Source organism: Trichosurus vulpecula, chromosome 3 (assembly GCF_011100635.1).
Source record: "Trichosurus vulpecula isolate mTriVul1 chromosome 3, mTriVul1.pri, whole genome shotgun sequence".
NCBI lineage: Eukaryota > Metazoa > Chordata > Mammalia > Diprotodontia > Phalangeridae > Trichosurus > Trichosurus vulpecula.
In genome coordinates this window covers 424,114,099-424,130,418 of record NC_050575.1, presented here as the reverse complement: position 1 = coordinate 424,130,418, position 16,320 = coordinate 424,114,099, and positions in this window count along the sequence as shown.

Sequence of the window (16,320 nt, the reverse complement as noted above, 5' to 3'; positions counted from 1 at the left end):
GAGTTGTTTTTTCAGTTATGCCTGATTGTTTGTGACCCATTTGAGATCTACTTGGCAAAGAGACTAGAGTGGTTTGCCATTTCCTTCTCTAGCACATTTTACAGATGAGGAACTAAGGCAAACATGGTTAAGTGACTTGCTCAGCATCACAGAGCTAGTAAATTTCTCAGGCTGGCTTTGAAGTCATGAAGATAAGTCTTTCAAACTCCATGCCAGAACTTTTTCCACTGCACCACCTAGTTTCCACAACACAGGTATGTAAAAACAAATATTGTACTTGGAATTTTATAGATGAGGAAATTAAATGTCAGAGAAGCCACCGATATTCCATACAGCTAGCATATTTCAGAAGCAGGACTAGAATTCATTTTCTTTTCTGAATCCAACCCCAGTCTTCTTCCTATTCTAGCATGCTGTCCTGGATGAAAATTCACCACTTCACATCCTATATACATCCTGCTGAACAAAGATGGAAAATATCACGCCACTATTCTGCCTGTGTCCATTACAAATTTGTTACACACCCTCTTGTGGGCCCTCACTACTGTTAGATGAATTCTACTACAGATCCCTTATCAACTCACTATCTCACTCTCCACAGTGGTGTAACAACAAGGTGACTTGCTACTGCTGTGGCTGAGTAAGACCAATAACACCAGAACATAGGAGGACTGCTAGCACAGGTTCTTTAATCTACTTTTCTAAGAAAAGCAACTTTAAGGGGTTTACAATCTCACTTTAATTAAACATACATATATCATTCATTTAGTTCAGGGGAAAAAGTCAGCACCTTGAACTTTCAGTGAAAATACAAATAGAAATTACAAACAGGAATTACGAGCAGAGAGAATAACAGAAACCAGCAGACAGGCTCCTATCTATCTGACCAAAGCAATACATACACAGTTACCAGAGAGAGAAGCAGCAACATCTGGGTTTTCAAAGCTGGGGGTAGTCCTTAATGGCTACCCAGAGTCTCCAAATCAACACTTTTCCAATGAGTGTGCTCCAAACACAATGCTAACCTTAGAGTATATATACACTTCTTCAGGGTCAGAGTGCTTCATACCTCTCAAGGGTTTCACACCTCTTGAGGGTTTCACACCTCTCATGAACTAACTAGCAAAAGGGTTTGGGCCTTCCTACACACAAAGGAAAGACTCAATCAAAGACACTTGATTGCCCCGGTGCTAAGAATCACTCCAAAACAAAGGACAACAAAAACTCCCACTTTGCTTGCCCTTACAAGTGGTTCTTCCAAAATTTGTCATCCCTTGTCAAATCTCCCACGGCCTGCCCTCCCCACATGTTCTCAAGTAAAAAACCTTAAGATTTAACAGACAAAATTGAGAGCCTTCACTATGAATTCCTCTTTTTTTCCTCTCTGTCACTCATATGCCTTCTACCACCTTCTCCTTCACTCCTTCCTCACATAATTGTGTGGCCTGACTCTATAACAAGACTAGACCTAGTGCTTGTTCAAGCAATGCCATTCCAATCTGTTTCCTCCAACAGACTGTCACACCTCTGGTATACTCACTCTTTCATTTAATTATTTCTTTTATCTCTCCCTTCCAAGGGGCTCATTCCTTGATGCCTATAAATATGTCTCTATCTCCCCTAGCCTCTCACTTGATAGGATGGAGTCAAGATGACAGAGAAAAGTCATTGACTCACATGAGCTCTCCCATAAACTCCTCTGAACGCCTTTAAATAAGGCCAAAGAATCAATTCCTAGAGCAGCAGAACCCACAAAAGGATGGGGTAAAATAATTTTCAGCCAAATACAACTTAGAAAGTCAGCTGGAAGGGGCAGCTAGGTGGCTCAGTGAGTAGAGCACAGACCCTGAAGTCAGGAGGACCTAAGTTCAAGTCTGGCCTCAGACGCTTGACACACTTACTAGCTGTGTGACCTTGGGCAAGTCACTTAGCCCCAATTGCCCTGCCTTCCCCCCTCCAAAAAAAAAAAAAAGAAAATCAGCTGGAAAGGACAGTTGCACGTCACTCAGAGTGGAGCACAGGATACCATAGGCTACACCAGCATAGACCCAGGCCCAGCAAAGACCAAACTCAAGAAAATTAGGAGCAGGCCTTAGGAGCCACTGACTCAGCAGTGGCAGCAGCTGCTTCTGGAGCACTCAGCCCACAGACAGCAAGAGAGACAAACAGCTGGTCAGAAGGCAATTACAGAACTCTCTTTGCTAGCACTGAGGCAGAACTCTGTTGCTTTGCCCATATTTGGATCTGGGTTGCAGTGCTGGGTGGCAGTTCCAGGGAAAGGAAGAACACTAGCACAGCAGAGCTTATGGCCCAGTGGAGCTGAGACCCTACTTACAGTTATAGGGCAGAAAAGAGTGCTTGTGGTCCCTCACAGACCAGAGCACAGGAAAGTAGTAAACGTATCACTCCTTAGATCATACGATCTTGGAAGAACTAAAAACTTACAGGCTCATAGGAATATATCTGAAAACAACTGTAGAAAATCCCTGAAGCTTGGGCCAGCAAGCCCTCCAACCTGGAAGCAAAGACCTACTTTAACAAAGTTAAATTCAAGAAGTAGACAGGGAAAATGAGCAAACCATAGGAAAAAAAAATTGGCAATAGAAAGTTACTATGGTGAAAAGGAAGATCAAAGCATATATTCAGAAGAAGATAACAAAGTCAGAACTCCTATGTCCAAAGCCTCCAAGGAAAATATCAATCTGTCTCAGGCCATGGAAAATGTCAAAAGATATTTTGAAATATAAGTAAGAGAGGTAGAGGAAAAAATTGGTTAGTTAAATGAGAGTGATGCAAGAAAATCATTTAAAAGTGAAAACCAATGCTGAAAACTAAATATGTTAAATAAATAAATTAAATTAAAAAAATGAATCAACAGCGTAATAAAGGAGACACAAAAATATACTGAAAAAAAGTAACACCTTATAAAAAGGACTAGGCCAAATGATAAAACGGTTACAAAGAGACAATGAGGAGAAGACTCCCTTAAAAAGCCGGATTTGCCAAATGGCAAAAGGCACAAAAATTCACTGAAGGAAAAAAGAAAAAACCTCCTTAAAAAGTAGAATTGGCCAAATGGAAAAGGAGGTACAAAAGCTAACTGAAAAAAGATAATCCCTTAAAATTATAATTGAGCAAGTGGAATCTAATGACTTTATAAGAAATCAAGAAATAATAAAACCCAATTAAAAAATAAACAAAATAGAAGACAATGTGACATATTTCTTTGAAAAAACAGCTGACCTGGAAAATAGATCCCAACGAGATAATTTTAAAAAAAAATTAGACTACTTGAAAACAACTATTAAAAAAAAGAGCTTAGACGTGATCTTTCCAGAAATTACCATTGAAAGCTCCCATGATATTCTAGAGCCACAGGGCAAAATAGAAATTGAAAGAATCCACCAATCACCTCCTGAAATAGACCCCAAAATGAATACTCCCAGTGATATTATAGCCAAATTCCAGAGCAACCAGGTCAAGAATAAAATATGGCAAGCAGCCAGAAAGAAACAATTCAAGTATGTTGGAGCCAGTCAGGATAACAGAAGATTTAGTAGATGCTACACTAAAGGACTGGAGGACTTTGAATATGATATTATAGAAGGCAAAGTAGTTATGATTACAACCAAGAATCACTTACCCAGCAAAACTTAGGGGGAAATAAATAGACATTAAATGAAATAAAGAACTTTTAAGCATTCTTGATGAAAAGACCAGAACTGAATAGAAAATCTGACTTTCAAATACAAGATTCAAGAGAAGCATGTAAAAGTAAATAAGAAAGAGAAATCATAAGTGACTCCATAAGGTTAAACTGGTTACATTTTTCCATGGGAAGATGATATTTGTAACTCATAAGACCTTTTTCAATATTATGACAGTTAAAACCAGTATATATAGACAGAGGATAGATATGTGCATTGAATATGAAATGATGACGTCAATAAAAAGGATGAGAGATGAATGTACTAGAAGAAAGGGAAAGTGAGAAGTGTAATGGGTTAAATTATCTCACATGAAAGAGGCAAGAAAAAGGTTTTACCATGGAGGGGAAGAGAGGAGGAATGAGTGAACCTTACTCTCATCATAATTGACTCAAAGAAGGAATAATATACTCACTCATTTGGGTATAGAAATCTATCTTACCCCACAGGAAAACAGGAGGTGAAGGTTTGGCGATAGAACGGAAGGCTGATTGGGGAAGGGAGCAGTCAGAAGTAAAACACTTTTCAGGAAGGAAAGGATGGAAGGAGAGAGAGAATGAATTTAATGGGGGAAATAGGAGGGAGGGAAATACAGTTAGCAATAGTAACTGTGAACAAAATTCTGAAGCAAGTTTCTCTGATAAAGGCCTCATTTCTCAAACATATAGAGAACTGAATCAAATTTATAAAAATAAGAGACATTCCTCAATTGATATGTGATCAAATGATATGAAAAGTTTTCAGATAAAGTAATCAAAGGTATCTATAAGGATATGGAAAAATGCTCTAACTCATTATTGCTTGGAGAAATGCAAATTAAAACAATTATGAGGTACTACTTCATACCTGTTAGAATAACTAATAAGACAGAAAATGGAAAGAACCAATGTTGGAGGGGATGGGGGAAAAAAGTGAGACATTAATGCATTGTTGGTGGAGTTGTTAACTGATTCATCCATTCTGTAGAGCAATTTGGAACTATGCCTAAAGGGCTATAAAACAATGAATATCCTTTGACCAAGTAGTACAACTACAAGGTCTGTATCCCAAAAGACATAAAAACAAAACAAAAAGAACAAGAACCTATATGTAGAAATGTATTAATAGCAGGTTTTTTTTTTCTGGCAGCGAAGAGTTAGAAATTGAGGATATGTCCATCAATAGAGGAACGGCTGAACAAATCATATATATGACTATGGTGGAACACTATTGTGCTATAAGAAATGGTGAGCAGGATGCTCTCAGTAAAACCTGAAAAGACTTATATGAATTGATACAAAGTCAAATGTACTGTGTACAAAGTGACAGTAATATTGTAAGATGATCAGCTGTGATTGTCTTAGCTATTCTCAGCAATACAATGATCCCAGTCAACTCTTAAAGACTTTTGATGAAAAATTCTATACATCCCCAGAGAAGGAACTGATGGCATCTGAATAGAATTTGAACCATACATTTTTACTATCTTTACTTTTCTTGAGGTTTTTTTTTGATTTATGCTTTCTTTCACAACATGAGTAACATGGAAATATTTTACATTACTTAACATGTATAACCTCTAGAATTGCTTGCTTTCTCAGTAAGAGAGTATGGAGAGGAAGGGAGAGAAATTGGAATTCAAAGTTTTAAGAATGAATGTTAATTTTTTTTACACACAACTGGGGAAGACACAATAGTAAACAATTTTTTTAAAAGAAAAGGAAAAGTGAAGAGCCATGGGAAAAGAAAAGCAAAACAACACTTACTCGATCCTTCAATTCTTACTCTCATCCTATATCTCTTTTGGCCTGTGAGGCTAAACTTTTTGAAAAGGCCATCTATAATAGAGACCTCTACTTTCTCTTTTTTCCCTTATTACTCTCTTTTAACTCTACAATCTGACTTCTGACCTTGTTCTCTCCAACGTTACTCTAAAGTTAATAAAATCTTTTACTTGTCAAACGTAATAGCTTTGTTAAAAATATCAATCCGTACTCTCCTTGACTACTTTGACATTGCTGCTCATTCTCCTCTGTGATACTCTATTCTGTCTAGTGTTTCAGGACACCACTATTTCCTCATTTTCATCTTAGCTTTTGTCCCTTCCTTCTCCGTCTCTGCTAGATACTTTTTCAGATCAAGCTCTCTCACTCTAGAAAATCCCCAGTATTCTGTGCCCAAATGTTGTCTCCCTCCATATAATTTCACTTGGCTCCCTCATCAGCTCCCATGACTTCACTTATAATATCTGCTGGTTATTGTCAAATCTACCTATCCTGCCTCACTGCTAACCTTCATTATTATATCTCCAACTGCCTTTCAGAAATCTAAAACTAGTTATCTAGTAGTCATCTTCAACTCAATATAGACAAAAATGAACCATTATTATCTTTCCCCCTAAACCCTTCCCCCACTATTTTCCCTTTAGAGGGCAACACAGTCTTCCCAGTACATCAAGCTCGAAATCTTGAAGTCATCCTTGACTCAATGTTTCTCAACTCTCCATACCTAATCTGTTGTCAAGGCCTGCCAATTTTTTCCCTTGCAGTATCTCTCTAATACACCCTCTTCTCTTCTTTCTTTTAAGTTTTTTGTTATTTTATTTAGTAATTTTGTCCCCAGTTATATGTAAAAAGAATTTTTACATATTTGATTTTAGAAATTTGAGTTCCAAATTCTCTTCATTTCTCTCTCCCTAGCTCTTCACAGTGAGAAAGCAAGCAATTCAATATAGGTTATATATGTGCAGTCATACAAAACAGTCCCTTAATAGTCGTATTGTGAAAGAAAACATACACAAAAAAGAATAATTCAAGAAAAATAAAGTTAAAAAGTGTGTTTAACTCTGTTTTCAGACACCATTATTATTTTTTCTCTAGGGTTGGATAGCATTTTTCATCATAAGTCCTTCAGAGTTGTTTTGGATAATTATATAGTCGAGAATAGCTAAGCCATTCACAAGCTGATATATTACAATATTAGTTTGCATACAGTACATTTCAGTTAGCATCAACTGTTTCAACAATCTGGCTAGCAGCTGCTGTGGGGGTGTAAAACCAACAACAACCAGCTCACAAAACGCTGCAAGCCCAAGTTCCTTTCATCTGCTTTACTAAGGAAAGCAACGTTAAGGGGTTAACAATCTCAATTTAATCCAGCATACAAATACCATTCACTTAGTTCAGGGGAAAAAGCCAGCACCCCGAACTTCAGAGCAAATACAGACAAATTACAAACACTGGCAGACAGACCAAATAAAATTCATAGTTACCAACATCTGAGTTCAGCAAGGGAGCTCATAACAATGGCTGGCTCAGTCACACATGCCACTGCTGCTGTGGGTCAGAGATCTGGAAAAGGAAAGCCAACCCTTGGTTTTATATGTTTTTCAGGATCAAGGGTGAGTCACATATGTGACTCACCCACGTTACCTAAAATCATCACAAAGATGTGACTTAAACCCACGTGGTCTAAAAGCCTCTGATGTCACAAACATGTCACTTAAACCCATGTAAGCTAGGCTTTCCCTTGAGGCAAGGAGGTCATCAAGGATTCCTAATTTAATCAAGGAAATAAAGGCCAAACTCTACAAGGGCATTTGGCTGAATTAAGTGCTAAGAGCCCATTTTGACTGCCAATACATCAACTCATGTAAGTCTTTTCAGGTTTTTCTCAGAGCATTCTGTTCATCATTTTTTGTTGCAAAATAGTATTCCACCATAATCACACACCGCTATTTGTTCAACCATTGGACAATTGATGGACATCTCAATTTCTCATTCTTTTCAACCAGAAAAGAGCTGCTATAAACATTTTTGTACATACAGGTCCTTTTCATTTTTTTTCTCTTTTGGGATACAGACCCACTAGTGGTATTGCTGGATCAAACCATGTACATGTTTTTATAGCTGTTTGGGCATAGTTCCAAATTGCTCTACAGAATGATTGAATCGGTACACAACTCCACCAACAATGCATTAATGCCTCATTTTTTCCCAAATCTCCTCCAACATTGATCATTTTCTTTTTCTATCCTATTAAATAATCTAATATGTATGAGGAAGTACCTCATAATTGTTTTAATTTGCATTTCTCCAATCAATAGTGGATTAAAGCATTTTTTCCCATATGGCTAAAGATAGCTTTGATTACATTATCTGAAAATTGATCCTATTTTTGAGCATTTATCAATTGGTAAGACTCATATTTGTAAATTTAACTCAGTTCTCTATGTGTTTGAAAAATCAGGCCTTAATCAGAGCAAATTGCTTCATTTTCTTTCAGAATTACTATTGCTGACTGAATTTCTGTCCATCATATACTCCCCCATTTGTTTTATTCTCTTTTCACCCTTCTCTTCCTTGAAAGTATTTTGCTTCTGACTACCTTACCCAATAATCTGCCCTCCCTTCCTTCACCCTCCCTTCTCTTACCCCTTCCCCCTCCTACTTTCTTGTAGGGTAAGATAGATCTCTACACTCAATTGAGTGTGTGTATTCCTCCCTCTTGAAGCCAATTCTAATAAGAGTAAAGTTCACTCACTCCCCCTTACCTCCCCCTTCATACTGCCTCACTGTAAAACCTTTTTCTTGACTCTTTTACATGATATAATTTAACCCATTCTACCTCTCCCTTTCTCTTTCTCCCAGAACATTCCTCTCTCACCCCTTAATTTTATTTTTTTAGATATCATCCCTTCATAATAAACTCACACATGTGCCTTGTCTCTCTCTCTCTCTCTCTCTCTCTCCATATATATATATATATATATATATATATATATATATATATATATATATACACACACACACACACACACACACACACACACAAATACATACACCATACACACACACACCTTCTAACTGCTCTAAAATTAAAAAAAATCTTATGAGTTACAAATATTATCTTTCTATAGAGGAATGTAACTGATTTAGTCTTAATAAGTCCTTTTGATTTCTCTTTCCTTTTTACCTTTATATAATTCTCTTGAATCCTGTATTTGAAAGTCAGATTTTCTATTCAGCTCTGATCTGTTCATAAAGAATGCTTTAAAGTAGAGGGGCAGAGCCAAGATGGTGGCTGGAAAGCAAGGACTTGTGTGAGCTCCCACCCAGGTCCCTCCAAACACTAATAAAAATGGCTCTGAACAAATTCTAGAACTGCAGAACCCACAAAACAGCAGAGGGAAGCAGGGCTCCAGCCCAGGACAGTCTGGGTGGTCACTGGGTAAGCTCTATCACATGGAAATTGGAGCAGAGACAAGCGTGGACTGTGCCTGGACCAACCAGACGGGGAGCCAGGCAAAACAGGTCCTAGCACCCTGAAGTAGTGAGCTGTAGCAGTTACTAGACTTCTCAACCCACAAACACCAAAGACAACAGAGTAGGTTAGTGGGAAAAGCTTCTGGGACAGAGTGAAAGGAGTTCCTGGTTCAGTCACTACCATGGGGGCAGTGGAGGTGGTGTAGTTCTGTAGAAATACAGCGGCAGAGCTTGCTGTGTAGCTCTGAAAACAACAGCACAGCCCCTCAAGCTTGGGACAAAGTACTCTCTACTCTACAAGCAGTCAAACCCTGATGAAAACCTCAAGGGTTAAGTAAGTTGGCTGGGAACATGGCCAGGCAGTGAAAACGGACTCTAATTCAGACTCAGACTTTGGAATCTTTCTTTGGTGACAAAGAAGACCAAAACATACAGGCAGAAGAAATCAACAAAGTGAAAGAGCCTACATCAAAAACCTCCAAGAAAAACATGAACTGGTCTCAGAGCATGGAAGAGCTCAAAAAGGATTTGGAAAAGCAAGTTAGAGAAGTAGGGGAAAAATTGGGAAGAGAAATGAGAATGATGCAAGAAAACCATGAAAAACAAGTCGATGACTTGCTGTAGGAGACCCAAAAATACTGAAGAAAATAACACCTGAAAAACTAGATTAACTCAAATGGCAAAAGAGCTCCAAAAAGCCAATGAGGAGAAGAATGCCTTGAAAGGCAGAATTACACAAATGGAAAAGGAGGTCCAAAAAGCCACTGAAGAAAATACTACCTTAAAAATTAGATTGAAGCAAGTGGAAACTAGTGACTTGATGAGAAATCAAGATATTATAAAATAGAACCAAAGGAATGAAAAAGTGGAAGACAATGTGGAATATCTCATTGGAAAAACCACTGACCAGGAGAATAGATCCAGGAGAGAGAATTTAAAAATTATTGGACTCCCTGAAAGCCATGATCAAAAAAGAGCCTAGATATCATCTTTCAAGAAATTATCAAGGAGAACTGCCCTGATATTTTAGAGCCAGAGGGTACAATAGAAATTGAAAGAATCCACTAATTGCCTCCCCAAAAAGATCCCAAAAAGAAAACTCCTAGGAATATTGTCTCCAAATTCCAGAGCTCCCAGATCAAGGAGAAAATAGGGCAGGCAGTCAGAAAGAAACAATTTGAGTATTGTGGAAACACAATCAGGATAATACAAGATGTAGCAGCTTCTACATTAAGGGATTGAAGGGTTTGCAATATGATATTCCAGAGGTCAGCGAAGCTGGAATAAAACCAAGAATCACCTACTCAGCAAAACTGAGTATCATGCTCCAAGGCAAAAATATGAATTTTCAATAAAATAGAGGACTTTCAAGCTTTTTCAGTGAAAAGACCAGAGGTGAATAGAAAATCTGATTTTCAAACACAAGAATCAAGAGAAACATGAGAAGTATTTAAGAGTGGAAAAAAGAACAAAGTATAAAATGCACAGCAGAGAAAAACAAAAAACTTACAAGGAAGCAAAGAAAAGATGAACATTTTTTTAAACAATGCATAGAATTTTAATCAGATTTTCTTGAAATGGAAACATTGCTATGTATGTCAAGTCCTCTCTTACATTCTGTTGGGCATATGACATTTTTTTCCCCTTATTTTATATTTAAGTTTCAGAATTTAAGTACACTATATATTTATTTTCCTTTATTGTGGAAAAAAAATGCTTGAAAGTCCTTTATTTCATTAAATATCTATTTTCTCCCAAGAAGTATTATTCTCAGTTCTGCAAGGTAGGTGATTCTTGGTTGTAATCCTAGCTCCTTTGCCCTCCAGAACATCATACCCCAAGCCCTCCAGTTCTTTAATGTGGAATCCACTAAATCTCCTGTTATCTTCACTGTGGCTTCAACATACTTGAATTGTTTCTTTCTGACTGCTTGTAATATTTTCTCCTTGCCCTGGTTACTCTGGTATAATATCACAGGGAAAATTCATTTTGGGATCTCTTTCAGGAGGTGATTGGTGGATTCTTTTAATTTCTATTTTACCTTTTCATTCTTGAATATCATGACGGTTTTCAATGATGATTCCTAAGCTCTTTTTTTATACTGGCTTTCAGGTAGTGTACAAATTTTTACATTATCTCTCCTGGATCTATTTTCCAGGTCAGTTGTTTTTATGGTGAGATATTACACATTGTCTTCTATTTTTTTTCATTCTTTTGGTTTGGTTTCATTGTTGCTTTTTTTTGTAAAGTCATTAGCTTCCATTTGCTCAATTGTAATTTTTAAGAAATTATTTTTCTTCTTCAATAAGCTTTTGTACCTCCTTTTCCATTTGTCCACTTCTGTTTTAAGGTGTTTTTTTAATTTAATTCAGTGAATTTTTGTGCCTCTTTTTCCTTTTGGCAAATTTTGCTTTTTAAGACATTCTTTGCCTCATTGACTTTTTGCACCAGTTTTATCATTTGGCCTACAGTCTTTTTTTTTTTTTTGACATACTGTTTTTTTTTATTTTTTTATTTTTTTTTGAGATAACATATGTAATTTATTTAACATATTTAGTTTTCAGCATTGATTTTCACAAGAGTTTGAATTACAAATTTTCTCCCCATTTCCACCCTCCCACCCACTCCAAGATGGCGTATATTCTGGTTGCCCTGTTCCCCAGTCGGCACTCCCCTCTGTCACCCCACTCCCCTCCCATCCCCTTTTCCCTTCCTTTCTTGTAGGGCAAGATAAATTTCTACACCCCATTGTCTGTGTATCTTATTTTCTAGTTGCATGCAAAAACATTTTTGTTTGTTTTTGAACATCTGTTTTTAAAACTTCGAGTTCCAAATTCTCTCCCCTCTTCCCTTCCCACCCACCCTCCCTAAGAAGTCAAGCAATTCAACATAGGCCACATGTGTATCATTATGTATAACCCTTCTACAATACTCATGTTCTGAAAGACTAACTATATTTTGCTCCTTCCCAACCCATCACCCTTTATTGAATTTTCTCCCTTGACCCTGTCCCCTTTCGTAAGTGTTTGTTTTTGACTACTTCCACCCCCATCAGCGCTCCCCTCCATGATCCCCCCCCCATTTATTTTTATCTTCTTCCCTCTTCTTTCCTATGGGGTAAGGTTCCCCATTGGGTATGTATGGTATTCCCTCCTTAGGCCAAATCTGATGAGAGTAATGTTCATTCATTCCCCCCTCATCCACCCTCTCCCCTCCTCCCACGGCACTGCTTTCTCTTGCCTCCTTTATGCGAGATAATCCACCCCATTCTATCTCTCCCTATCTCCCTCTCTCAATATATTCCTCTCTCATCCCTTAATTTGATTTTATTTCTTTTAGATATCTTAACTTCATCTTCAACTCACCCTGTGTCCTCTCTCTCTCTCTCTCTCTCTCTCTCTCTCTCTGTATATATATATATATGTATATATATTATGTGTATATATACACATATATTATATATATATATTATATATATACACACATAGATATATACATACATACACATTCACCCATATATATACATAAACATATATGTATGCATATTTCCTTCAGCTACCCTAATACTGAGGTCTCATGAATCATACACATCATCTTTCCATGTAGAAATGTCAACAAAACAGTTCACCTTTAGTAAGTTCCTTGAAGCTTCTTTTTCTTGTTTTTTTTCTTGATTACCTTTTCATGCTTCTCTTGATTCTTGTGTTTGAAAGTCAAATTTTCTATTCAGTTCTGGTCTTTTCACTGAGAAAGCTTGAAAGTCCTCTATTTTATTGAAAATCCATATTTTGCCTTGGAGCATGATACTCAGTTTTGCTGGGTAGGTGATTATAGGTTTTAATCCTAGCTCCATTGACCTCCAGAATATCACATTCCAAGTCCTTCAATCTCTTAATGTAGAGGCTGCCAGATCTTGGGTTATTCTGATTGGGTTTCCACAAGACTCAAATTGTTTCTTTCTGGCTGCTTGCAGTATTTTCTCCTTGATCTGGGGGCTCTGGAATTTGGTGACAATATTCCTAGGAGATTTCTTTTTGGGATGTATTTGAGGAGGAGATCGATGGATTCTTTCAATTTCTATTTTGCCCTGTGACTGTAGAATATCAGGGCAGTTCTCCTTGATAATTTCTTGAAAGATGATATCTAGGCTCTTTTTTTGATCATGGCTTTCAGGTAGTCCAATAATTTTTAAATTCTCTCTCCTGGATCTATTTTCCAGGTCAGTGGTTTTTCCAATGAGATATTTCACATTGTCTTCCATTTTTTCATTTCTTTGGTTCTGTTTTATAATATCTTAATTTCTCATCAAGTCACTAGCTTCCACTTGCTCCAATCTAATTTTTAAAGTAGTATTTTCTTCAGTGCTCTTTTGGACCTCCTTTTCCATTTGGCTAATTCTGCCTTTCAAGGCATTCTTCTCCTCATTGGCTTTTTGGAGCTCTTTTGCCATTTGAGTTAGTCTGTTTTTTAAGGTGTTGTTTTCTTCAGTGTATTTTTCAGTATTTTTTTGGGTCTTGTTTAGCAAGTCATTGACTTGTTTTACATGGTTTTCTCGCATCGTTCTCATTTCTCTTCCCAATTTTTCCCCTACTTCTCTAACTTGCTTTTCCAACTCCTTTTTGAGCTCTTCCATGGCCTGGGACCAGTTCATGTTTTTCTTGGAGGTTTCTGTTGTAGGCTCTTTGACTTTAGTGACTTCTTTAGGCTGTATGTTGTGGTCTTCTTTGTCAGCAAAGAAAGAATGCAAAGTTTGAGACTGAATCTCTGTGCGTTTTCGCTGCCTGGCCATATTCCCAGTCAGCTAACTTGACCTTTGAGTTTTTCAGTGGGTTATGACTGCTTGTAGACTAGAGAGTTCTATGTTCCACGTTTGGGGGGGAGGTGCCAGCTCTGCCACACCAGCACAGCTCCTTCCCCAAGAACCCCCAACCCAAACTGGGCTTTGATCTTTGGCAGGCTGTGCACTCCTGCTCTGATCCGCCACTTACTTCCTCCCACCAGGTGGGCCTGGAGCCGGAAGCAGCAACAGCTGTAGCTGCCCCACCTCCGCTGCCCCCAGGGCTGGAAGCTGAACCGCGAACTGCTTCCACTCCCGCAGCTTTTCCCACTAACCTTCTCCGCAGTCTTTGGTGTTTGTGGGTTGAGAAGTCTCATAACTGCCGCAGCTCACTGGTTCAGGGTGCTAGGGCATGCTCTGCCTGGTTGCTGGTCTTGTTGGTCCATGCTGCTCAGGCTGGGCTCTGCTCCACTCCGTTCCCAGCTCCCAGCTCCGTGTGGGATAGACCTCGCCCAGAGACCATCCAGGCTGTCCTGGGCTGGAGCCCTGCTTCCCTCTGCTGTTTTGTGGGTTCTGCCATTCTAGAATTGGTTCAGAGCCATTTTTTATCAGTTTTTGGAGGGACTCGGTATGGAGCTCAAGCTATTCCCTGCTTACCAGCTGCCATCTTGGCTCCACCCCCCTACTGTCTTTCTTAAGGCCTTTTTTCCCCAGGATTTTTGTATCTCCTTTAGAAAGCTGTTGAATTTTTTCTCATGATTTTCTCACATCATTCTCATTTCCATTCCCATTTTTTCCTCTACAACTCTTACTTGACTTTCAAAATCTTCTTAGAGATCTTTCTATTTAAGACCAATTCATATTTTTCTTGGAGGCTTTAGATGTAAGAGCTTTGATTTTGTTTTCTTCTTCTGAGTGTGTGTTTTGATATTCTTTGTTACCATAATGACTTTCTATGGTCAGAATTTATTTTTCTGTTGTTTACTCATTTTCCCCAGCCTATTATTTTACTTTTAGCTCTTTGTTAAGGTGGGGCTCTGCTTCCAGGGTGCAGGGTTTGCTGTCCCAAGATTCAGGGCTTTTGTGCAGCTGTTTTCAGAGATACTTTTAGATATCTCTTGTAGTCAATATATTATTATGTAATCATAATAATATTTTTATATATTCATACCTCTATACATGTATGTTTGTCCATACATCATATATATGCACATATATGTATATATTATATATGTGCATATATAATATATATATGTACACACATATCTATCTATCTATCTATCTAAATAAATGTGTGTATGTGTTTTCCATAGACCACTAATATAAAGGCAAAAGAAATTAAAATAAATATTTTAAATTACAACTACATATCTATGCCTTTCATAAGGTTGAGGAACTTATTCTATAGAATTTATGAAGATGGGACTTCAACATTTACTAACTTCTAGTTAGTTACAAGGTTCTGTGCTAGGCATCTTCCAAATGACCATGGAAAATAGAATGATCCTTGATTTCAAGGAGATTTCCTTCTTTTAAACAGGTTTGGGATTTCTAAGATGAAATGGCTACTTGTCTCTTGAATTCCCATCCTATTCTACAAAGAACTACCTCATGCTTATTAGAATCACCTCCAGAATTATGCATTCCTTAAAGTGGAAAGTGCTTATTAGAATCAGCTCCAGAATTATGCACTCCTTAAAGTGGTAAGATGACTGAATTGGTGTTAACAAAGGTCTTGAAAGATTAGGTAGTTATACTGAATCTAAGGAATTGAAATGTGATATGTAGGAAAGACAGATCTCACCTTTTAGCTCAAAGCTCAACTCATAATTGCAAACTAGGTATAGGCATGAACTAATAGGCTTCCTATTTTTTTTAATTCTGAGGATTATAGTGGACAACTCCCTAACTGTAAGTACTAGAGCCCTCTTATCATCTCTTTTTATGAATTTTCTCTCAGTGATTTCACCAGCGCATATGGCCATGTTCAATTACAATGTCTATATACATGTCTCCCAGATTTATGTATTTAACTCTACTCTCTCTTTTTGGTTCTAGTTACCAATTTTTTTTGATATTTCAAATTAAATGCTCTGTAAGCATCTCAAGCTCAGTATATTTAAAAGAAAACACGCAGTGTTTTCCTCAACTGTCTTTCACTGAATTTAGAATCCTGCCTTTAAGACCAAGGTTCTGATTAATGAGTCTTCACCTTATCTTAGCCAGATCACAGGATGACAAGACATCCTCAACCATGTTCAAATCATGTCTCCATGGAGGTGACCCGTTCCCTTGTCTAGCTCTCCCTCAACTCCCAGTACTCATGCATTGTTTTAACTTTTTTTTAGATTCTAAGATTCTCAAAAAAATCTTACAGGTGCATTCATATACTTAAGAATGGCCAAGGAAATTGTGATTCATGCACATAAAAGAATATTATCACTGTATAAGGAACAACCAAATGAATGGTTTAAAATCATTCTGAGAAGACATGCAGAAACTGATGCAGAGAAGTCTGTAGACCTAGGGTAACAATTTATTCAATAACAACATTTTTTTAAAAAGACAACTTTGAGAGCTTTAAAACTCTGAC